This window comes from Leucopleurus acutus, assembly GCF_964270905.1.
Source record: "Leucopleurus acutus genome assembly, chromosome: 4".
Classification (NCBI taxonomy): Eukaryota; Metazoa; Chordata; class Mammalia; order Artiodactyla; family Delphinidae; genus Leucopleurus; species Leucopleurus acutus.
Window position 1 is genome coordinate 88,203,289 of NC_139146.1, and position 26,878 is coordinate 88,230,166.

Genomic DNA, 26,878 nt, shown 5'->3' on the forward strand with positions numbered 1-26,878 from the left:
GCACATTCTGCTCTAATTTGCAGCTTACAAACACGATTTCCAGGAACCCTCTGTTGCCCAAAATCCCAGAGTTGGAAATGTAGAAATGCTGCCGCCTTGTGGCCGTTTCCCACAAGAGCGGCTTTAAAACCACAGCTAACGGTCACTTAACATTCACAAGGACTCAGGACAGTAAAGGACAACTGCCCTCAAAAATTCACAAGTGGCAAAATTTTCAAGGAGATAGTATGAAGAGGTAAATTTTACTCATTATTTTTCTAAAAACAAAGAAAATGGATAAAAGCTCAACAACATAAATTTTTAAACTCATGCAAATCTAGCCTACAAAAAGATTTCAACACACACACGTCAACTACCATCAGCCAAAGGTCTACAAACAATAAATGCTGAAGGGGTTTTAGAAAACTGTGTACCCTCTAGCTGCTGGTGAGATGTAAAGTGGTAAGAGCCAATAGTGAGCACAGAAAGGAGCTGTGTTTAAAAGTAAAAATTGAGTTAGCATTCCATTCAGCAGGTCAACTGCTGAAACTCTCACCTGAAAATACCAGAGTCGAGAAGGCACAGGCTGCAACAGCTTCACTGCAGGATTTTTCACAATAGCCAAGACACGGAAGCAACCAAAATGTCCATCACTGGATGAATGGATAAAGAAGAAGTGGTCCATGTACATAATGGAATATTAGCCATGGAAAACAGTGAAACACTGCTCGTTGAGGCACCATTTATGAGCCTAGATATAATCTCAGAACATGCCGTAAGTCAGAAAGAAAAAGACATATAGTATGATATCACTTAAAGGCGTTATCTAACAACTGACAAAAATGATAGCATTTTCACAGAGAAAGAAACTCACAGACTTAGAAAACAAACTATTCTTATGTAAATGGAAAGGTGGGTGGTATGGAAAATTAAGATTAGGGTTACCATATGTGTACAAATACCTACTAAATACATTTATCAAAGAGAACGACCATATAGCAAGGGAGGTCAATGGAGCACTCTGCAATAATTTACATGGGAAGAGTATCTGCACATGAATATATTACATATGTGTGTGTGTGTGTGTGTGTATATATATATATATGTGTGTGTGTGTGTAATGTACAAATGAACCAGATTGTATACACGTAGGACAAACAATATTCTAAACATTACCTCGATTTAAAAAGACTAAAAAATCGAACAAGAAATAATGGAATATTAACTTACAGGTTTTTTCCTAGCACATTCCATTCTAATTTACAACCTGGGAACCTGACTTCCAGAAAGGCTGTGCTGCCCTAGAAACCAGTTTTGGGAATGGAGAAATGCTGCCGCCTTGTGGCCGTTTCCCCCAACAGCACCTTTAAAGCCAGTAGTAGTGGTCACTAAATATTCACACTCATTACAAGCCTGTAAATGTCACCTGTTCTCAAAAAAAATCCTGGGGTCAAAAATCGACGAAAAATTCAAAACAGGGCAGCCTTCCCAGAAGACCACTTCAAGTGGTTTATTGTACTCACAGTTTTTTTCTGTTTTTGTTTAACAGAAAGAAAACAAAGCATGGAAAAATGCTGAACATTAGGAATTATTAAAGACATGCAAATCCAAATGACAAAAACCTATCAGCTCACACCAGTCATAATGGCCATCAGCAAAAATTCTGCAAACAATAAATGCTGAAGGGGTTGTGGAGAAATGCGCACCCTCGTTTCTAATTGGGACATGGTAAAAACCAGTAATGAAAACACAAAGGAGGTGCCTTGATAAGGTAAGTATTGAGCTACCATTCAATCAAGCATACCCACTGCTGGGCCTATCACCTGAGAGGATGAGAATCAAAAAGACACAGGGTGGCAATCCTGCACTCCAGCAATATTTACCACAGCCAACACTTGGAAGCAACAAAAATGTCTGTCAACAGAGGAAGGCACAAAGAAGAAGTGGTCCATGTACACAATGGAATATTACTCCAATAAAAAAAATATATAATTTCAATTTAGAAACCAAACGTAAGTAAGGAGACATCAGCTTTTGGGGGTTTGTCCGGGCACATTCCTCTCTAATATACAACTGAGGAACACCACTGGCAGGAAGGACTCTTTCCGTAATTCCCAGAATGGGGAAAGGAGAAATGCTGCCGCCCAATGGCCGATACCTGCAACAGCAGCTTTAAAACCTGTGCTAATGGTCACTTCATATGCACAAGTACTGGAGGGCTGTAAATGAAACCTGCCCTCAGAATGTCTTCAGGGAGGTAATGGCCAAAATATTTCAAAATGTGACACATACTTCAAGAAAACCATTTGAAGAGGTAAGCGCTACTCACAGCTTGAAAAACAGAGGACATGCCTGAAAGTTCAATTTCAAGGGATTATGAGATGCATGCAAATCCAACCTCAAAGAGGTGTCAGCTCACACCTGTCAGAATAAACATCAGCAGAAAAACTACAAACAATAAATGCTGAACGGGTTGTGGACAAGGGCATACCCTCAAATTTAAGTGGAACATAACCTGGTAAGAGCCACTAATGAGAACAGAATGGAGACGCCTTTACAAGGTAAACATTTTGCTACCATATGATCCAACAGGCCCTCTCCTGGGCCTATAACCGAAGAAGACATAATTGAAAGACACAGGCAGGCAAACGTGCATTTCAGCAGTGTTACAATAACCAAGACATGGAAGCAACCAAAAAGTCCATCAACAGCTGAGTGGACAAAGAAAAACTGGTCCACGTACAGATGGAATATTAGCCAAGGAAAAAAATGACACAATGCCATTTGCATCACCATAGATGAGTCTAGAAGTAATCACACAACTTGTAGTAAGTCAGAAAGCGAAAGACACGTATCCTGTGATATCACTTATAGGTGTTACCTAAAAATTGATACCAGTGAAGATATTTCCACAGAGAAAGGCAATCACAGATTCATTAAACAAACTTATGGTTCACCAATGGAAAGGTGTGAGGATTGGATACATTAGGATGTCAGATTTAACAGAGATATACAAACACAGGTGAAGTATATAATAACCAAAGACCTAAAGGATACCAAGAGAAGACTACTCAACATTGTGTCATAACCTAAAATGGGAAAAGGATCCAAAGAAGAAAAGAGATATGTATATGTGGAAAACAACCACATCTTGCACACCTAAAACAAGCAAAACATTGTAATCACACTTGCTGTGATAAACAATGAAAATTAAATGTAAAAAAAGAACAATATTTAGTGAGATATAAACATAAGGGGCTTTTTCCTGGCCCATTCCATTCTAATTTGCAACCTAGAACAGGACTTCCATTGAGGCTCTGTTTCCCTAGTAACCAGATTTGGTTAATGAGAACTGCTGCCGCCTTGTGGCCGTTTCACACAACAGCAGCTCTAACTGCAGCTGTAATGGTTACTTGACAGTCAAAATAATTGCAGGCCTGTAAATGACACCTGTCCTCAAAACAATCCTTCGGTCGTAAATCGAGCAAAAATCTCCAAAGACATCCATATTTCAAAACGACAATTTCAAGAGGCATATTTTATGCACATTTTATATTCTGTCTCTTTTTTTTTGTTATAGAAAAAGGCATGGAAAAACGCTCAACGTCAGGAATTAATAAAGCCATGCAAATCCAGTCTAGAAACACATTCACCTCACAGCCGTCAGAAGGATCATCAGCAAAGAAGTCTACATAGTATAAATGCTGAAGGGGTTTTAGAGAACTGTGTACCCTCTAGCTGCTGATGGGATGTAACCTGGTAACATCCAGTACAGAGAACAAAGTGGAGGTGTGTTTAAAGGTAAAACTTGAGCTACTCTGTGATCTGGTAGGCCCACTGATGGGCCTATCCGCTGAGTAGACCTGAATCAAAAAGACACAGGCTGGCAATCCTTCACTGCAGCAACATGTACCATCGCCAAGAGCTGGAAGAAACCAAAATATCCATCAACAGAAAAATGCACCAAGAAGAAGTGGTCCATGTACACAATGGAATATTAGTCATGGAAAAGCATGGAACAATGCTGTTGGCACCACCATAGAAGGATCTAGAGATACTCACCCTACCTGAAGTAAGAAAGAAAACGAAAGACAGATATCCTATTACATCACTTATAGGTGTTACCTAAAAATTGATACCCATGAAATAATTTCCAAGAGAAGGACACTCATAGACTCAGAAAACCAAATTATGTTTAACCAAGTGGAAAGGGGTAAGGAATGTATGAATTAGGATATGGGGGTTAACAGACATGTAGTAATACATATGAAATATATAATCACAAAATACCTATAGAATGCTAAAAGAGGTGTACTCAACACTCTGTAATAACCTACACGGGAAAGGATCCAAAGATGAATAGATCAATACATTGATATAATGAACCAGATTCCGTACACCTAGAAAAAACACAGTATTTTTATCCAATTTGCTGTGATAAGAAATAAAAATTAAATGTGAAAAACAAACAAGAATTAAGGAGACATAAGCTCTTGGGAGTTTGCCGTGGCACATTCTGCTCTAATTTGCAGCTTACAAACACGATTTCCAGGAACCCTCTGTTGCCCAAAATCCCAGAGTTGGAAATGTAGAAATGCTGCCGCCTTGTGGCCGTTTCCCACAAGAGCGGCTTTAAAACCACAGCTAACGGTCACTTAACATTCACAAGGACTCAGGACAGTAAAGGACAACTGCCCTCAAAAATTCACAAGTGGCAAAATTTTCAAGGAGATAGTATGAAGAGGTAAATTTTACTCATTATTTTTCTAAAAACAAAGAAAATGGATAAAAGCTCAACAACATAAATTTTTAAACTCATGCAAATCTAGCCTACAAAAAGATTTCAACACACACACGTCAACTACCATCAGCCAAAGGTCTACAAACAATAAATGCTGAAGGGGTTTTAGAGAACTGTGTACCCTCTAGCTGCTGGTGAGATGTAAAGTGGTAAGAGCCAATAGTGAGCACAGAAAGGAGCTGTGTTTAAAAGTAAAAATTGAGTTAGCATTCCATTCAGCAGGTCAACTGCTGAAACTCTCACCTGAAAATACCAGAGTCGAGAAGGCACAGGCTGCAACAGCTTCACTGCAGGATTTTTCACAATAGCCAAGACACGGAAGCAACCAAAATGTCCATCAATGGATGAATGGATAAAGAAGAAGTGGTCCATGTACATAATGGAATATTAGCCATGGAAAACAGTGAAACACTGCTCGTTGAGGCACCATTTATGAGCCTAGATATAATCTCAGAACATGCCGTAAGTCAGAAAGAAAAAGACATATAGTATGATATCACTTAAAGGCGTTATCTAACAACTGACAAAAATGATAGCATTTTCACAGAGAAAGAAACTCACAGACTTAGAAAACAAACTATTCTTATGTAAATGGAAAGGTGGGTGGTATGGAAAATTAAGATTAGGGTTACCATATGTGTACAAATACCTACTAAATACATTTATCAAAGAGAACGACCATATAGCAAGGGAGGTCAATGGAGCACTCTGCAATAATTTACATGGGAAGAGTATCTGCACATGAATATATTACATATGTGTGTGTGTGTGTGTGTGTATATATATATATGTGTGTGTGTGTGTAATGTACAAATGAACCAGATTGTATACACGTAGGACAAACAATATTCTAAACATTACCTCGATTTAAAAAGACTAAAAAATCGAACAAGAAATAATGGAATATTAACTTACAGGTTTTTTCCTAGCACATTCCATTCTAATTTACAACCTGGGAACCTGACTTCCAGAAAGGCTGTGCTGCCCTAGAAACCAGTTTTGGGAATGGAGAAATGCTGCCGCCTTGTGGCCGTTTCCCCCAACAGCACCTTTAAAGCCAGTAGTAGTGGTCACTAAATATTCACACTCATTACAAGCCTGTAAATGTCACCTGTTCTCAAAAAAAATCCTGGGGTCAAAAATCGACGAAAAATTCAAAACAGGGCAGCCTTCCCAGAAGACCACTTCAAGTGGTTTATTGTACTCACAGTTTTTTTCTGTTTTTGTTTAACAGAAAGAAAACAAAGCATGGAAAAATGCTGAACATTAGGAATTATTAAAGACATGCAAATCCAAATGACAAAAACCTATCAGCTCACACCAGTCATAATGGCCATCAGCAAAAATTCTGCAAACAATAAATGCTGAAGGGGTTGTGGAGAAATGCGCACCCTCGTTTCTAATTGGGACATGGTAAAAACCAGTAATGAAAACACAAAGGAGGTGCCTTGATAAGGTAAGTATTGAGCTACCATTCAATCAAGCATACCCCCTGCTGGGCCTATCACCTGAGAGGATGAGAATCAAAAAGACACAGGGTGGCAATCCTGCACTCCAGCAATATTTACCACAGCCAACACTTGGAAGCAACAAAAATGTCTGTCAACAGAGGAAGGCACAAAGAAGAAGTGGTCCATGTACACAATGGAATATTACTCCAATAAAAAAAATATATAATTTCAATTTAGAAACCAAACGTAAGTAAGGAGACATCAGCTTTTGGGGGTTTGTCCGGGCACATTCCTCTCTAATATACAACTGAGGAACACCACTGGCAGGAAGGACTCTTTCCGTAATTCCCAGAATGGGGAAAGGAGAAATGCTGCCGCCCAATGGCCGATACCTGCAACAGCAGCTTTAAAACCTGTGCTAATGGTCACTTCATATGCACAAGTACTGGAGGGCTGTAAATGAAACCTGCCCTCAGAATGTCTTCAGGGAGGTAATGGCCAAAATATTTCAAAATGTGACACATACTTCAAGAAAACCATTTGAAGAGGTAAGCGCTACTCACAGCTTGAAAAACAGAGGACATGCCTGAAAGTTCAATTTCAAGGGATTATGAGATGCATGCAAATCCAACCTCAAAGAGGTGTCAGCTCACACCTGTCAGAATAAACATCAGCAGAAAAACTACAAACAATAAATGCTGAAAGGGTTGTGGACAAGGGCATACCCTCAAATTTAAGTGGAACATAACCTGGTAAGAGCCACTAATGAGAACAGAATGGAGACGCCTTTACAAGGTAAACATTTTGCTACCGTATGATCCAACAGGCCCTCTCCTGGGCCTATAACCGAAGAAGACATAATTGAAAGACACAGGCAGGCAAACGTGCATTTCAGCAGTGTTACAATAACCAAGACATGGAAGCAACCAAAAAGTCCATCAACAGCTGAGTGGACAAAGAAAAACTGGTCCACGTACAGATGGAATATTAGCCAAGGAAAAAAATGACACAATGCCATTTGCATCACCATAGATGAGTCTAGAAGTAATCACACAACTTGTAGTAAGTCAGAAAGCGAAAGACACATATCCTGTGATATCACTTATAGGTGTTACCTAAAAATTGATACCAGTGAAGATATTTCCACAGAGAAAGGCAATCACAGATTCATTAAACAAACTTATGGTTCACCAATGGAAAGGTGTGAGGATTGGATACATTAGGATGTCAGAGTTAACAGAGATATACAAACACAGGTGAAGTATATAATCACCAAAGACCTAAAGGATACCAAGAGAAGACTACTCAACATTGTGTCATAACCTAAAATGGGAAAAGGATCCAAAGAAGAAAAGAGATATGTATATGTGGAAAACAACCACATCTTGCACACCTAAAACAAGCAAAACATTGTAATCACACTTGTTGTGATAAACAATGAAAATTAAATTTAAAAAAAGAACAATATTTAGTGAGATATAAACATAAGGGGCTTTTTCCTGGCCCATTCCATTCTAATTTGCAACCTAGAACAGGACTTCCATTGAGGCTCTGTTTCCCTAGTAACCAGATTTGGTTAATGAGAACTGCTGCCGCCTTGTGGCCGTTTCACACAACAGCAGCTCTAACTGCAGCTGTAATGGTTACTTGACAGTCAAAATAATTGCAGGCCTGTAAATGACACCTGTCCTCAAAACAATCCTTCGGTCGTAAATCGAGCAAAAATCTCCAAAGACATCCATATTTCAAAACGACAATTTCAAGAGGCATATTTTATGCACATTTTATATTCTGTCTCTTTTTTTTGTTATAGAAAAAGGCATGGAAAAACGCTCAACGTCAGGAATTAATAAAGCCATGCAAATCCAGTCTAGAAACACATTCACCTCACAGCCATCAGAAGGATCATCAGCAAAGAAGTCTACATAGTATAAATGCTGAAGGGGTTTTAGAGAACTGTGTACCCTCTAGCTGCTGATGGGATGTAACCTGGTAACAGCCAGTACAGAGAACAAAATGGAGGTGTGTTTAAAGGTAAAACTTGAGCTACTCTGTGATCTGGTAGGCCCACTGATGGGCCTATCCGCTGAGTAGACCTGAATCAAAAAGACACAGGCTGGCAATCCTTCACTGCAGCAACATGTACCATCGCCAAGAGCTGGAAGAAACCAAAATATCCATCAACAGAAAAATGCACCAAGAAGAAGTGGTCCATGTACACAATGGAATATTAGCCATGGAAAGGCATGGAACAATGCTGTTGGCACCACCATAGAAGGATCTAGAGATAATCACCCTACCTGAAGTAAGAAAGAAAACGAAAGACAGATATCCTATTACATCACTTATAGGTGTTACCTAAAAATTGATACCCATGAAATAATTTCCAAGAGAAGGACACTCATAGACTCAGAAAACCAAATTATGTTTAACCAAGTGGAAAGGGGTAAGGAATGTATGAATTAGGATATGGGGGTTAACAGACATGTAGTAATACATATGAAATATATAATCACAAAATACCTATAGAATGCTAAAAGAGGTGTACTCAACACTCTGTAATAACCTACACGGGAAAGGATCCAAAGATGAATAGATCAATACATTGATATAATGAACCAGATTCCGTACACCTAGAAAAAACACAGTATTTTTATCCAATTTGCTGTGATAAGAAATAAAAATTAAATGTGAAAAACAAACAAGAATTAAGGAGACATAAGCTCTTGGGAGTTTGCCGTGGCACATTCTGCTCTAATTTGCAGCTTACAAACACGATTTCCAGGAACCCTCTGTTGCCCAAAATCCCAGAGTTGGAAATGTAGAAATGCTGCCGCCTTGTGGCCGTTTCCCACAAGAGCGGCTTTAAAACCACAGCTAACGGTCACTTAACATTCACAAGGACTCAGGACAGTAAAGGACAACTGCCCTCAAAAATTCACAAGTGGCAAAATTTTCAAGGAGATAGTATGAAGAGGTAAATTTTACTCATTATTTTTCTAAAAACAAAGAAAATGGATAAAAGCTCAACAACATAAATTTTTAAACTCATGCAAATCTAGCCTACAAAAAGATTTCAACACACACACGTCAACTACCATCAGCCAAAGGTCTACAAACAATAAATGCTGAAGGGGTTTTAGAGAACTGTGTACCCTCTAGCTGCTGGTGAGATGTAAAGTGGTAAGAGCCAATAGTGAGCACAGAAAGGAGCTGTGTTTAAAAGTAAAAATTGAGTTAGCATTCCATTCAGCAGGTCAACTGCTGAAACTCTCACCTGAAAATACCAGAGTCGAGAAGGCACAGGCTGCAACAGCTTCACTGCAGGATTTTTCACAATAGCCAAGACACGGAAGCAACCAAAATGTCCATCAATGGATGAATGGATAAAGAAGAAGTGGTCCATGTACATAATGGAATATTAGCCATGGAAAACAGTGAAACACTGCTCGTTGAGGCACCATTTATGAGCCTAGATATAATCTCAGAACATGCCGTAAGTCAGAAAGAAAAAGACATATAGTATGATATCACTTAAAGGCGTTATCTAACAACTGACAAAAATGATAGCATTTTCACAGAGAAAGAAACTCACAGACTTAGAAAACAAACTATTCTTATGTAAATGGAAAGGTGGGTGGTATGGAAAATTAAGATTAGGGTTACCATATGTGTACAAATACCTACTAAATACATTTATCAAAGAGAACGACCATATAGCAAGGGAGGTCAATGGAGCACTCTGCAATAATTTACATGGGAAGAGTATCTGCACATGAATATATTACATATGTGTGTGTGTGTGTGTGTGTGTATATATATATATATGTGTGTGTGTGTAATGTACAAATGAACCAGATTGTATACACGTAGGACAAACAATATTCTAAACATTACCTCGATTTAAAAAGACTAAAAAATCGAACAAGAAATAATGGAATATTAACTTACAGGTTTTTTCCTAGCACATTCCATTCTAATTTACAACCTGGGAACCTGACTTCCAGAAAGGCTGTGCTGCCCTAGAAACCAGTTTTGGGAATGGAGAAATGCTGCCGCCTTGTGGCCGTTTCCCCCAACAGCACCTTTAAAGCCAGTAGTAGTGGTCACTAAATATTCACACTCATTACAAGCCTGTAAATGTCACCTGTTCTCAAAAAAAATCCTGGGGTCAAAAATCGACGAAAAATTCAAAACAGGGCAGCCTTCCCAGAAGACCACTTCAAGTGGTTTATTGTACTCACAGTTTTTTTCTGTTTTTGTTTAACAGAAAGAAAACAAAGCATGGAAAAATGCTGAACATTAGGAATTATTAAAGACATGCAAATCCAAATGACAAAAACCTATCAGCTCACACCAGTCATAATGGCCATCAGCAAAAATTCTGCAAACAATAAATGCTGAAGGGGTTGTGGAGAAATGCGCACCCTCGTTTCTAATTGGGACATGGTAAAAACCAGTAATGAAAACACAAAGGAGGTGCCTTGATAAGGTAAGTATTGAGCTACCATTCAATCAAGCATACCCCCTGCTGGGCCTATCACCTGAGAGGATGAGAATCAAAAAGACACAGGGTGGCAATCCTGCACTCCAGCAATATTTACCACAGCCAACACTTGGAAGCAACAAAAATGTCTGTCAACAGAGGAAGGCACAAAGAAGAAGTGGTCCATGTACACAATGGAATATTACTCCAATAAAAAAAATATATAATTTCAATTTAGAAACCAAACGTAAGTAAGGAGACATCAGCTTTTGGGGGTTTGTCCGGGCACATTCCTCTCTAATATACAACTGAGGAACACCACTGGCAGGAAGGACTCTTTCCGTAATTCCCAGAATGGGGAAAGGAGAAATGCTGCCACCCAATGGCCGATACCTGCAACAGCAGCTTTAAAACCTGTGCTAATGGTCACTTCATATGCACAAGTACTGGAGGGCTGTAAATGAAACCTGCCCTCAGAATGTCTTCAGGGAGGTAATGGCCAAAATATTTCAAAATGTGACACATACTTCAAGAAAACCATTTGAAGAGGTAAGCGCTACTCACAGCTTGAAAAACAGAGGACATGCCTGAAAGTTCAATTTCAAGGGATTATGAGATGCATGCAAATCCAACCTCAAAGAGGTGTCAGCTCACACCTGTCAGAATAAACATCAGCAGAAAAACTACAAACAATAAATGCTGAAAGGGTTGTGGACAAGGGCATACCCTCAAATTTAAGTGGAACATAACCTGGTAAGAGCCACTAATGAGAACAGAATGGAGACGCCTTTACAAGGTAAACATTTTGCTACCGTATGATCCAACAGGCCCTCTCCTGGGCCTATAACCGAAGAAGACATAATTGAAAGACACAGGCAGGCAAACGTGCATTTCAGCAGTGTTACAATAACCAAGACATGGAAGCAACCAAAAAGTCCATCAACAGCTGAGTGGACAAAGAAAAACTGGTCCACGTACAGATGGAATATTAGCCAAGGAAAAAAATGACACAATGCCATTTGCATCACCATAGATGAGTCTAGAAGTAATCACACAACTTGTAGTAAGTCAGAAAGCGAAAGACACGTATCCTGTGATATCACTTATAGGTGTTACCTAAAAATTGATACCAGTGAAGATATTTCCACAGAGAAAGGCAATCACAGATTCATTAAACAAACTTATGGTTCACCAATGGAAAGGTGTGAGGATTGGATACATTAGGATGTCAGAGTTAACAGAGATATACAAACACAGGTGAAGTATATAATCACCAAAGACCTAAAGGATACCAAGAGAAGACTACTCAACATTGTGTCATAACCTAAAATGGGAAAAGGATCCAAAGAAGAAAAGAGATATGTATATGTGGAAAACAACCACATCTTGCACACCTAAAACAAGCAAAACATTGTAATCACGCTTGCTGTGATAAACAATGAAAATTAAATGTAAAAAAAGAACAATATTTAGTGAGATATAAACATAAGGGGCTTTTTCCTGGCCCATTCCATTCTAATTTGCAACCTAGAACAGGACTTCCATTGAGGCTCTGTTTCCCTAGTAACCAGATTTGGTTAATGAGAACTGCTGCCGCCTTGTGGCCGTTTCACACAACAGCAGCTCTAACTGCAGCTGTAATGGTTACTTGACAGTCAAAATAATTGCAGGCCTGTAAATGACACCTGTCCTCAAAACAATCCTTCGGTCGTAAATCGAGCAAAAATCTCCAAAGACATCCATATTTCAAAACGACAATTTCAAGAGGCATATTTTATGCACATTTTATATTCTGTCTCTTTTTTTTGTTATAGAAAAAGGCATGGAAAAACGCTCAACGTCAGGAATTAATAAAGCCATGCAAATCCAGTCTAGAAACACATTCACCTCACAGCCGTCAGAAGGATCATCAGCAAAGAAGTCTACATAGTATAAATGCTGAAGAGGTTTTAGAGAACTGTGTACCCTCTAGCTGCTGATGGGATGTAACCTGGTAACAGCCAGTACAGAGAACAAAATGGAGGTGTGTTTAAAGGTAAAACTTGAGCTACTCTGTGATCTGGTAGGCCCACTGATGGGCCTATCCGCTGAGTAGACCTGAATCAAAAAGACACAGGCTGGCAATCCTTCACTGCAGCAACATGTACCATCGCCAAGAGCTGGAAGAAACCAAAATATCCATCAACAGAAAAATGCACCAAGAAGAAGTGGTCCATGTACACAATGGAATATTAGCCATGGAAAAGCATGGAACAATGCTGTTGGCACCACCATAGAAGGATCTAGAGATAATCACCCTACCTGAAGTAAGAAAGAAAACGAAAGACAGATATCCTATTACATCACTTATAGGTGTTACCTAAAAATTGATACCCATGAAATAATTTCCAAGAGAAGGACACTCATAGACTCAGAAAACCAAATTATGTTTAACCAAGTGGAAAGGGGTAAGGAATGTATGAATTAGGATATGGGGGTTAACAGACATGTAGTAATACATATGAAATATATAATCACAAAATACCTATAGAATGCTAAAAGAGGTGTACTCAACACTCTGTAATAACCTACACGGGAAAGGATCCAAAGATGAATAGATCAATACATTGATATAATGAACCAGATTCCGTACACCTAGAAAAAACACAGTATTTTTATCCAATTTGCTGTGATAAGAAATAAAAATTAAATGTGAAAAACAAACAAGAATTAAGGAGACATAAGCTCTTGGGAGTTTGCCGTGGCACATTCTGCTCTAATTTGCAGCTTACAAACACGATTTCCAGGAACCCTCTGTTGCCCAAAATCCCAGAGTTGGAAATGTAGAAATGCTGCCGCCTTGTGGCCGTTTCCCACAAGAGCGGCTTTAAAACCACAGCTAACGGTCACTTAACATTCACAAGGACTCAGGACAGTAAAGGACAACTGCCCTCAAAAATTCACAAGTGGCAAAATTTTCAAGGAGATAGTATGAAGAGGTAAATTTTACTCATTATTTTTCTAAAAACAAAGAAAATGGATAAAAGCTCAACAACATAAATTTTTAAACTCATGCAAATCTAGCCTACAAAAAGATTTCAACACACACACGTCAACTACCATCAGCCAAAGGTCTACAAACAATAAATGCTGAAGGGGTTTTAGAGAACTGTGTACCCTCTAGCTGCTGGTGAGATGTAAAGTGGTAAGAGCCAATAGTGAGCACAGAAAGGAGCTGTGTTTAAAAGTAAAAATTGAGTTAGCATTCCATTCAGCAGGTCAACTGCTGAAACTCTCACCTGAAAATACCAGAGTCGAGAAGGCACAGGCTGCAACAGCTTCACTGCAGGATTTTTCACAATAGCCAAGACACGGAAGCAACCAAAATGTCCATCACTGGATGAATGGATAAAGAAGAAGTGGTCCATGTACATAATGGAATATTAGCCATGGAAAACAGTGAAACACTGCTCGTTGAGGCACCATTTATGAGCCTAGATATAATCTCAGAACATGCCGTAAGTCAGAAAGAAAAAGACATATAGTATGATATCACTTAAAGGCGTTATCTAACAACTGACAAAAATGATAGCATTTTCACAGAGAAAGAAACTCACAGACTTAGAAAACAAACTATTCTTATGTAAATGGAAAGGTGGGTGGTATGGAAAATTAAGATTAGGGTTACCATATGTGTACAAATACCTACTAAATACATTTATCAAAGAGAACGACCATATAGCAAGGGAGGTGAATGGAGCACTCTGCAATAATTTACATGGGAAGAGTATCTGCACATGAATATATTACATATGTGTGTGTGTGTGTGTGTGTATATATATATATATGTGTGTGTGTGTGTAATGTACAAATGAACCAGATTGTATACACGTAGGACAAACAATATTCTAAACATTACCTCGATTTAAAAAGACTAAAAAATCGAACAAGAAATAATGGAATATTAACTTACAGGTTTTTTCCTAGCACATTCCATTCTAATTTACAACCTGGGAACCTGACTTCCAGAAAGGCTGTGCTGCCCTAGAAACCAGTTTTGGGAATGGAGAAATGCTGCCGCCTTGTGGCCGTTTCCCCCAACAGCACCTTTAAAGCCAGTAGTAGTGGTCACTAAATATTCACACTCATTACAAGCCTGTAAATGTCACCTGTTCTCAAAAAAAATCCTGGGGTCAAAAATCGACGAAAAATTCAAAACAGGGCAGCCTTCCCAGAAGACCACTTCAAGTGGTTTATTGTACTCACAGTTTTTTTCTGTTTTTGTTTAACAGAAAGAAAACAAAGCATGGAAAAATGCTGAACATTAGGAATTATTAAAGACATGCAAATCCAAATGACAAAAACCTATCAGCTCACACCAGTCATAATGGCCATCAGCAAAAATTCTGCAAACAATAAATGCTGAAGGGGTTGTGGAGAAATGCGCACCCTCGTTTCTAATTGGGACATGGTAAAAACCAGTAATGAAAACACAAAGGAGGTGCCTTGATAAGGTAAGTATTGAGCTACCATTCAATCAAGCATACCCACTGCTGGGCCTATCACCTGAGAGGATGAGAATCAAAAAGACACAGGGTGGCAATCCTGCACTCCAGCAATATTTACCACAGCCAACACTTGGAAGCAACAAAAATGTCTGTCAACAGAGGAAGGCACAAAGAAGAAGTGGTCCATGTACACAATGGAATATTACTCCAATAAAAAAAATATATAATTTCAATTTAGAAACCAAACGTAAGTAAGGAGACATCAGCTTTTGGGGGTTTGTCCGGGCACATTCCTCTCTAATATACAACTGAGGAACACCACTGGCAGGAAGGACTCTTTCCGTAATTCCCAGAATGGGGAAAGGAGAAATGCTGCCGCCCAATGGCCGATACCTGCAACAGCAGCTTTAAAACCTGTGCTAATGGTCACTTCATATGCACAAGTACTGGAGGGCTGTAAATGAAACCTGCCCTCAGAATGTCTTCAGGGAGGTAATGGCCAAAATATTTCAAAATGTGACACATACTTCAAGAAAACCATTTGAAGAGGTAAGCGCTACTCACAGCTTGAAAAAAAGAGGACATGCCTGAAAGTTCAATTTCAAGGGATTATGAGATGCATGCAAATCCAACCTCAAAGAGGTGTCAGCTCACACCTGTCAGAATAAACATCAGCAGAAAAACTACAAACAATAAATGCTGAACGGGTTGTGGACAAGGGCATACCCTCAAATTTAAGTGGAACATAACCTGGTAAGAGCCACTAATGAGAACAGAATGGAGACGCCTTTACAAGGTAAACATTTTGCTACCATATGATCCAACAGGCCCTCTCCTGGGCCTATAACCGAAGAAGACATAATTGAAAGACACAGGCAGGCAAACGTGCATTTCAGCAGTGTTACAATAACCAAGACATGGAAGCAACCAAAAAGTCCATCAACAGCTGAGTGGACAAAGAAAAACTGGTCCACGTACAGATGGAATATTAGCCAAGGAAAAAAATGACACAATGCCATTTGCATCACCATAGATGAGTCTAGAAGTAATCACACAACTTGTAGTAAGTCAGAAAGCGAAAGACACGTATCCTGTGATATCACTTATAGGTGTTACCTAAAAATTGATACCAGTGAAGATATTTCCACAGAGAAAGGCAATCACAGATTCATTAAACAAACTTATGGTTCACCAATGGAAAGGTGTGAGGATTGGATACATTAGGATGTCAGAGTTAACAGAGATATACAAACACAGGTGAAGTATATAATCACCAAAGACCTAAAGGATACCAAGAGAAGACTACTCAACATTGTGTCATAACCTAAAATGGGAAAAGGATCCAAAGAAGAAAAGAGATATGTATATGTGGAAAACAACCACATCTTGCACACCTAAAACAAGCAAAACATTGTAATCACACTTGCTGTGATAAACAATGAAAATTAAATTTAAAAAAAGAACAATATTTAGTGAGATATAAACATAAGGGGCTTTTTCCTGGCCCATTCCATTCTAATTTGCAACCTAGAACAGGACTTCCATTGAGGCTCTGTTTCCCTAGTAACCAGATTTGGTTAATGAGAACTGCTGCCGCCTTGTGGCCGTTTCACACAACAGCAGCTCTAACTGCAGCTATAATGGTTACTTGACAGTCAAAATAATTGCAGGCCTGTAAATGACACCTGTCCTCAAAACAATCCTTCGGTCGTAAATCGAGCAAAAATCTCCAAAGACATCCATATTTCAAAACGACAATTTCAAGAGGCATATTTTATGCACATTTTATATTCTGTCTCTTTTTTTTTGTTATAGAAAAAGGCATGGAAAAACGCTCAACGTCAGGAATTAATAAAGCCATGCAAATCCAGTCTAGAAACACATTCACCTCACAGCCGTCAGAAGGATCATCAGCAAAGAAGTCTACATAGTATAAATGCTGAAGGGGTTTTAGAGAACTGTGTACCCTCTAGCTGCTGATGGGATGTAACCTGGTAACAGCCAGTACAGAGAACAAAATGGAGGTGTGTTTAAAGGTAAAACTTGAGCTACTCTGTGATCTGGTAGGCCCACTGATGGGCCTATCCGCTGAGTAGACCTGAATCAAAAAGACACAGGCTGGCAATCCTTCACTGCAGCAACATGTACCATCGCCAAGAGCTGGAAGAAACCAAAATATCCATCAACAGAAAAATGCACCAAGAAGAAGTGGTCCATGTACACAATGGAATATTAGCCATGGAAAAGCATGGAACAATGCTGTTGGCACCACCATAGAAGGATCTAGAGATAATCACCCTACCTGAAGTAAGAAAGAAAACGAAAGACAGATATCCTATTACATCACTTATAGGTGTTACCTAAAAATTGATACCCATGAAATAATTTCCAAGAGAAGGACACTCATAGACTCAGAAAACCAAATTATGTTTAACCAAGTGGAAAGGGGTAAGGAATGTATGAATTAGGATATGGGGGTTAACAGACATGTAGTAATACATATGAAATATATAATCACAAAATACCTATAGAATGCTAAAAGAGGTGTACTCAACACTCTGTAATAACCTACACGGGAAAGGATCCAAAGATGAATAGATCAATACATTGATATAATGAACCAGATTCCGTACACCTAGAAAAAACACAGTATTTTTATCCAATTTGCTGTGATAAGAAATAAAAATTAAATGTGAAAAACAAACAAGAATTAAGGAGACATAAGCTCTTGGGAGTTTGCCGTGGCACATTCTGCTCTAATTTGCAGCTTACAAACACGATTTCCAGGAACCCTCTGTTGCCCAAAATCCCAGAGTTGGAAATGTAGAAATGCTGCCGCCTTGTGGCCGTTTCCCACAAGAGCGGCTTTAAAACCACAGCTAACGGTCACTTAACATTCACAAGGACTCAGGACAGTAAAGGACAACTGCCCTCAAAAATTCACAAGTGGCAAAATTTTCAAGGAGATAGTATGAAGAGGTAAATTTTACTCATTATTTTTCTAAAAACAAAGAAAATGGATAAAAGCTCAACAACATAAATTTTTAAACTCATGCAAATCTAGCCTACAAAAAGATTTCAACACACACACGTCAACTACCATCAGCCAAAGGTCTACAAACAATAAATGCTGAAGGGGTTTTAGAGAACTGTGTACCCTCTAGCTGCTGGTGAGATGTAAAGTGGTAAGAGCCAATAGTGAGCACAGAAAGGAGCTGTGTTTAAAAGTAAAAATTGAGTTAGCATTCCATTCAGCAGGTCAACTGCTGAAACTCTCACCTGAAAATACCAGAGTCGAGAAGGCACAGGCTGCAACAGCTTCACTGCAGGATTTTTCACAATAGCCAAGACACGGAAGCAACCAAAATGTCCATCACTGGATGAATGGATAAAGAAGAAGTGGTCCATGTACATAATGGAATATTAGCCATGGAAAACAGTGAAACACTGCTCGTTGAGGCACCATTTATGAGCCTAGATATAATCTCAGAACATGCCGTAAGTCAGAAAGAAAAAGACATATAGTATGATATCACTTAAAGGCGTTATCTAACAACTGACAAAAATGATAGCATTTTCACAGAGAAAGAAACTCACAGACTTAGAAAACAAACTATTCTTATGTAAATGGAAAGGTGGGTGGTATGGAAAATTAAGATTAGGGTTACCATATGTGTACAAATACCTACTAAATACATTTATCAAAGAGAACGACCATATAGCAAGGGAGGTGAATGGAGCACTCTGCAATAATTTACATGGGAAGAGTATCTGCACATGAATATATTACATGTGTGTGTGTGTGTGTGTGTATATATATATATGTGTGTGTGTGTGTAATGTACAAATGAACCAGATTGTATACACGTAGGACAAACAATATTCTAAACATTACCTCGATTTAAAAAGACTAAAAAATCGAACAAGAAATAATGGAATATTAACTTACAGGTTTTTTCCTAGCACATTCCATTCTAATTTACAACCTGGGAACCTGACTTCCAGAAAGGCTGTGCTGCCCTAGAAACCAGTTTTGGGAATGGAGAAATGCTGCCGCCTTGTGGCCGTTTCCCCCAACAGCACCTTTAAAGCCAGTAGTAGTGGTCACTAAATATTCACACTCATTACAAGCCTGTAAATGTCACCTGTTCTCAAAAAAAATCCTGGGGTCAAAAATCGACGAAAAATTCAAAACAGGGCAGCCTTCCCAGAAGACCACTTCAAGTGGTTTATTGTACTCAGAGTTTTTTTCTGTTTTTGTTTAACAGAAAGAAAACAAAGCATGGAAAAATGCTGAACATTAGGAATTATTAAAGACATGCAAATCCAAATGACAAAAACCTATCAGCTCACACCAGTCATAATGGCCATCAGCAAAAATTCTGCAAACAATAAATGCTGAAGGGGTTGTGGAGAAATGCGCACCCTCGTTTCTAATTGGGACATGGTAAAAACCAGTAATGAAAACACAAAGGAGGTGCCTTGATAAGGTAAATATTGAGCTACCATTCAATCAAGCATACCCACTGCTGGGCCTATCACCTGAGAGGATGAGAATCAAAAAGACACAGGGTGGCAATCCTGCACTCCAGCAATATTTACCACAGCCAACACTTGGAAGCAACAAAAATGTCTGTCAACAGAGGAAGGCACAAAGAAGAAGTGGTCCATGTACACAATGGAATATTACTCCAATAAAAAAAATATATAATTTCAATTTAGAAACCAAACGTAAGTAAGGAGACATCAGCTTTTGGGGGTTTGTCCGGGCACATTCCTCTCTAATATACAACTGAGGAACACCACTGGCAGGAAGGACTCTTTCCGTAATTCCCAGAATGGGGAAAGGAGAAATGCTGCCACCCAATGGCCGATACCTGCAACAGCAGCTTTAAAACCTGTGCTAATGGTCACTTCATATGCACAAGTACTGGAGGGCTGTAAATGAAACCTGCCCTCAGAATGTCTTCAGGGAGGTAATGGCCAAAATATTTCAAAATGTGACACATACTTCAAGAAAACCATTTGAAGAGGTAAGCGCTACTCACAGCTTGAAAAACAGAGGACATGCCTGAAAGTTCAATTTCAAGGGATTATGAGATGCATGCAAATCCAACCTCAAAGAGGTGTCAGCTCACACCTGTCAGAATAAACATCAGCAGAAAAACTACAAACAATAAATGCTGAACGGGTTGTGGACAAGGGCATACCCTCAAATTTAAGTGGAACATAACCTGGTAAGAGCCACTAATGAGAACAGAATGGAGACGCCTTTACAAGGTAAACATTTTGCTACCATATGATCCAACAGGCCCTCTCCTGGGCCTATAACCGAAGAAGACATAATTGAAAGACACAGGCAGGCAAACGTGCATTTCAGCAGTGTTACAATAACCAAGACATGGAAGCAACCAAAAAGTCCATCAACAGCTGAGTGGACAAAGAAAAACTGGTCCACGTACAGATGGAATATTAGTCAAGGAAAAAAATGACACAATGCCATTTGCATCACCATAGATGAGTCTAGAAGTAATCACACAACTTGTAGTAAGTCAGAAAGCGAAAGACACGTATCCTGTGATATCACTTATAGGTGTTACCTAAAAATTGATACCAGTGAAGATATTTCCACAGAGAAAGGCAATCACAGATTCATTAAACAAACTTATGGTTCACCAATGGAAAGGTGTGAGGATTGGATACATTAGGATGTCAGAGTTAACAGAGATATACAAACACAGGTGAAGTATATAATCACCAAAGACCTAAAGGATACCAAGAGAAGACTACTCAACATTGTGTCATAACCTAAAATGGGAAAAGGATCCAAAGAAGAAAAGAGATATGTATATGTGGAAAACAACCACATCTTGCACACCTAAAACAAGCAAAACATTGTAATCACACTTGCTGTGATAAACAATGAAAATTAAATGTAAAAAAAGAACAATATTTAGTGAGATATAAACATAAGGGGCTTTTTCCTGGCCCATTCCATTCTAATTTGCAACCTAGAACAGGACTTCCATTGAGGCTCTGTTTCCCTAGTAACCAGATTTGGTTAATGAGAACTGCTGCCGCCTTGTGGCCGTTTCACACAACAGCAGCTCTAACTGCAGCTGTAATGGTTACTTGACAGTCAAAATAATTGCAGGCCTGTAAATGACACCTGTCCTCAAAACAATCCTTCGGTCGTAAATCGAGCAAAAATCTCCAAAGACATCCATATTTCAAAACGACAATTTCAAGAGGCATATTTTATGCACATTTTATATTCTGTCTCTTTTTTTTTTGTTATAGAAAAAGGCATGGAAAAAGGCTCAACGTCAGGAATTAATAAAGCCATGCAAATCCAGTCTAGAAACACATTCACCTCACAGCCGTCAGAAGGATCATCAGCAAAGAAGTCTACATAGTATAAATGCTGAAGGGGTTTTAGAGAACTGTGTACCCTCTAGCTGCTGATGGGATGTAACCTGGTAACAGCCAGTACAGAGAACAAAATGGAGGTGTGTTTAAAGGTAAAACTTGAGCTACTCTGTGATCTGGTAGGCCCACTGATGGGCCTATCCGCTGAGTAGACCTGAATCAAAAAGACACAGGCTGGCAATCCTTCACTGCAGCAACATGTACCATCGCCAAGAGCTGGAAGAAACCAAAATATCCATCAACAGAAAAATGCACCAAGAAGAAGTGGTCCATGTACACAATGGAATATTAGCCATGGAAAAGCATGGAACAATGCTGTTGGCACCACCATAGAAGGATCTAGAGATAATCACCCTACCTGAAGTAAGAAAGAAAACGAAAGACAGATATCCTATTACATCACTTATAGGTGTTACCTAAAAATTGATACCCATGAAATAATTTCCAAGAGAAGGACACTCATAGACTCAGAAAACCAAATTATGTTTAACCAAGTGGAAAGGGGTAAGGAATGTATGAATTAGGATATGGGGGTTAACAGACATGTAGTAATACATATGAAATATATAATCACAAAATACCTATAGAATGCTAAAAGAGGTGTACTCAACACTCTGTAATAACCTACACGGGAAAGGATCCAAAGATGAATAGATCAATACATTGATATAATGAACCAGATTCCGTACACCTAGAAAAAACACAGTATTTTTATCCAATTTGCTGTGATAAGAAATAAAAATTAAATGTGAAAAACAAACAAGAATTAAGGAGACATAAGCTCTTGGGAGTTTGCCGTGGCACATTCTGCTCTAATTTGCAGCTTACAAACACGATTTCCAGGAACCCTCTGTTGCCCAAAATCCCAGAGTTGGAAATGTAGAAATGCTGCCGCCTTGTGGCCGTTTCCCACAAGAGCGGCTTTAAAACCACAGCTAACGGTCACTTAACATTCACAAGGACTCAGGACAGTAAAGGACAACTGCCCTCAAAAATTCACAAGTGGCAAAATTTTCAAGGAGATAGTATGAAGAGGTAAATTTTACTCATTATTTTTCTAAAAACAAAGAAAATGGATAAAAGCTCAACAACATAAATTTTTAAACTCATGCAAATCTAGCCTACAAAAAGATTTCAACACACACACGTCAACTACCATCAGCCAAAGGTCTACAAACAATAAATGCTGAAGGGGTTTTAGAGAACTGTGTACCCTCTAGCTGCTGGTGAGATGTAAAGTGGTAAGAGCCAATAGTGAGCACAGAAAGGAGCTGTGTTTAAAAGTAAAAATTGAGTTAGCATTCCATTCAGCAGGTCAACTGCTGAAACTCTCACCTGAAAATACCAGAATCGAGAAGGCACAGGCTGCAACAGCTTCTCTGCAGGATTTTTCACAATAGCCAAGACACGGAAGCAACCAAAATGTCCATCAATGGATGAATGGATAAAGAAGAAGTGGTCCATGTACATAATGGAATATTAGCCATGGAAAACAGTGAAACACTGCTCGTTGAGGCACCATTTATGAGCCTAGATATAATCTCAGAACATGTCGTAAGTCAGAAAGAAAAAGACATATAGTATGATATCACTTAAAGGCGTTATCTAACAACTGACAAAAATGATAGCATTTTCACAGAGAAAGAAACTCACAGACTTAGAAAACAAACTATTCTTATGTAAATGGAAAGGTGGGTGGTATGGAAAATTAAGATTAGGGTTACCATATGTGTACAAATACCTACTAAATACATTTATCAAAGAGAACGACCAGATAACAAGGGAGGTCAATGGAGCACTCTGCAATAATTTACATGGGAAGAGTATCTGCACATGAATATATTACATACGTGTGTGTGTGTGTGTGTGTGTGTATATATATATATGTGTGTGTGTGTAATGTACAAATGAACCAGATTGTATACACGTAGGACAAACAATATTCTAAACATTACCTCGATTTAAAAAGACTAAAAAATCGAACAAGAAATAATGGAATATTAACTTACAGGATTTTTCCTAGCACATTCCATTCTAATTTACAACCTGGGAACCTGACTTCCAGAAAGGCTGTGCTGCCCTAGAAACCAGTTTTGGGAATGGAGAAATGCTGCCGCCTTGTGGCCGTTTCCCCCAACAGCACCTTTAAAGCCAGTAGTAGTGGTCACTAAATATTCACACTCATTACAAGCCTGTAAATGTCACCTGTTCTCAAAAAAAATCCTGGGGTCAAAAATCGACGAAAAATTCAAAACAGGGCAGCCTTCCCAGAAGACCACTTCAAGTGGTTTATTGTACTCAGAGTTTTTTTCTGTTTTTGTTTAACAGAAAGAAAACAAAGCATGGAAAAATGCTGAACATTAGGAATTATTAAAGACATGCAAATCCAAATGACAAAAACCTATCAGCTCACACCAGTCATAATGGCCATCAGCAAAAATTCTGCAAACAATAAATGCTGAAGGGGTTGTGGAGAAATGCGCACCCTCGTTTCTAATTGGGACATGGTAAAAACCAGTAATGAAAACACAAAGGAGGTGCCTTGATAAGGTAAATATTGAGCTACCATTCAATCAAGCATACCCACTGCTGGGCCTATCACCTGAGAGGATGAGAATCAAAAAGACACAGGGTGGCAATCCTGCACTCCAGCAATATTTACCACAGCCAACACTTGGAAGCAACAAAAATGTCTGTCAACAGAGGAAGGCACAAAGAAGAAGTGGTCCATGTACACAATGGAATATTACTCCAATAAAAAAAATATATAATTTCAATTTAGAAACCAAACGTAAGTAAGGAGACATCAGCTTTTGGGGGTTTGTCCGGGCACATTCCTCTCTAATATACAACTGAGGAACACCACTGGCAGGAAGGACTCTTTCCGTAATTCCCAGAATGGGGAAAGGAGAAATGCTGCCACCCAATGGCCGATACCTGCAACAGCAGCTTTAAAACCTGTGCTAATGGTCACTTCATATGCACAAGTACTGGAGGGCTGTAAATGAAACCTGCCCTCAGAATGTCTTCAGGGAGGTAATGGCCAAAATATTTCAAAATGTGACACATACTTCAAGAAAACCATTTGAAGAGGTAAGCGCTACTCACAGCTTGAAAAACAGAGGACATGCCTGAAAGTTCAATTTCAAGGGATTATGAGATGCATGCAAATCCAACCTCAAAGAGGTGTCAGCTCACACCTGTCAGAATAAACATCAGCAGAAAAACTACAAACAATAAATGCTGAACGGGTTGTGGACAAGGGCATACCCTCAAATTTAAGTGGAACATAACCTGGTAAGAGCCACTAATGAGAACAGAATGGAGACGCCTTTACAAGGTAAACATTTTGCTACCATATGATCCAACAGGCCCTCTCCTGGGCCTATAACCGAAGAAGACATAATTGAAAGACACAGGCAGGCAAACGTGCATTTCAGCAGTGTTACAATAACCAAGACATGGAAGCAACCAAAAAGTCCATCAACAGCTGAGTGGACAAAGAAAAACTGGTCCACGTACAGATGGAATATTAGCCAAGGAAAAAAATGACACAATGCCATTTGCATCACCATAGATGAGTCTAGAAGTAATCACACAACTTGTAGTAAGTCAGAAAGCGAAAGACACGTATCCTGTGATATCACTTATAGGTGTTACCTAAAAATTGATACCAGTGAAGATATTTCCACAGAGAAAGGCAATCACAGATTCATTAAACAAACTTATGGTTCACCAATGGAAAGGTGTGAGGATTGGATACATTAGGATGTCAGAGTTAACAGAGATATACAAACACAGGTGAAGTATATAATCACCAAAGACCTAAAGGATACCAAGAGAAGACTACTCAACATTGTGTCATAACCTAAAATGGGAAAAGGATCCAAAGAAGAAAAGAGATATGTATATGTGGAAAACAACCACATCTTGCACACCTAAAACAAGCAAAACATTGTAATCACACTTGCTGTGATAAACAATGAAAATTAAATGTAAAAAAAGAACAATATTTAGTGAGATATAAACATAAGGGGCTTTTTCCTGGCCCATTCCATTCTAATTTGCAACCTAGAACAGGACTTCCATTGAGGCTCTGTTTCCCTAGTAACCAGATTTGGTTAATGAGAACTGCTGCCGCCTTGTGGCCGTTTCACACAACAGCAGCTCTAACTGCAGCTGTAATGGTTACTTGACAGTCAAAATAATTGCAGGCCTGTAAATGACACCTGTCCTCAAAACAATCCTTCGGTCGTAAATCGAGCAAAAATCTCCAAAGACATCCATATTTCAAAACGACAATTTCAAGAGGCATATTTTATGCACATTTTATATTCTGTCTCTTTTTTTTTGTTATAGAAAAAGGCATGGAAAAACGCTCAACGTCAGGAATTAATAAAGCCATGCAAATCCAGTCTAGAAACACATTCACCTCACAGCCGTCAGAAGGATCATCAGCAAAGAAGTCTACATAGTATAAATGCTGAAGGGGTTTTAGAGAACTGTGTACCCTCTAGCTGCTGATGGGATGTAACCTGGTAACAGCCAGTACAGAGAACAAAATGGAGGTGTGTTTAAAGGTAAAACTTGAGCTACTCTGTGATCTGGTAGGCCCACTGATGGGCCTATCCGCTGAGTAGACCTGAATCAAAAAGACACAGGCTGGCAATCCTTCACTGCAGCAACATGTACCATCGCCAAGAGCTGGAAGAAACCAAAATATCCATCAACAGAAAAATGCACCAAGAAGAAGTGGTCCATGTACACAATGGAATATTAGCCATGGAAAAGCATGGAACAATGCTGTTGGCACCAGCATAGAAGGATCTAGAGATAATCACCCTACCTGAAGTAAGAAAGAAAACGAAAGACAGATATCCTATTACATCACTTATAGGTGTTACCTAAAAATTGATACCCATGAAATAATTTCCAAGAGAAGGACACTCATAGACTCAGAAAACCAAATTATGTTTAACCAAGTGGAAAGGGGTAAGGAATGTATGAATTAGGATATGGGGGTTAACAGACATGTAGTAATACATATGAAATATATAATCACAAAATACCTATAGAATGCTAAAAGAGGTGTACTCAACACTCTGTAATAACCTACACGGGAAAGGATCCAAAGATGAATAGATCAATACATTGATATAATGAACCAGATTCCGTACACCTAGAAAAAACACAGTATTTTTATCCAATTTGCTGTGATAAGAAATAAAAATTAAATGTGAAAAAC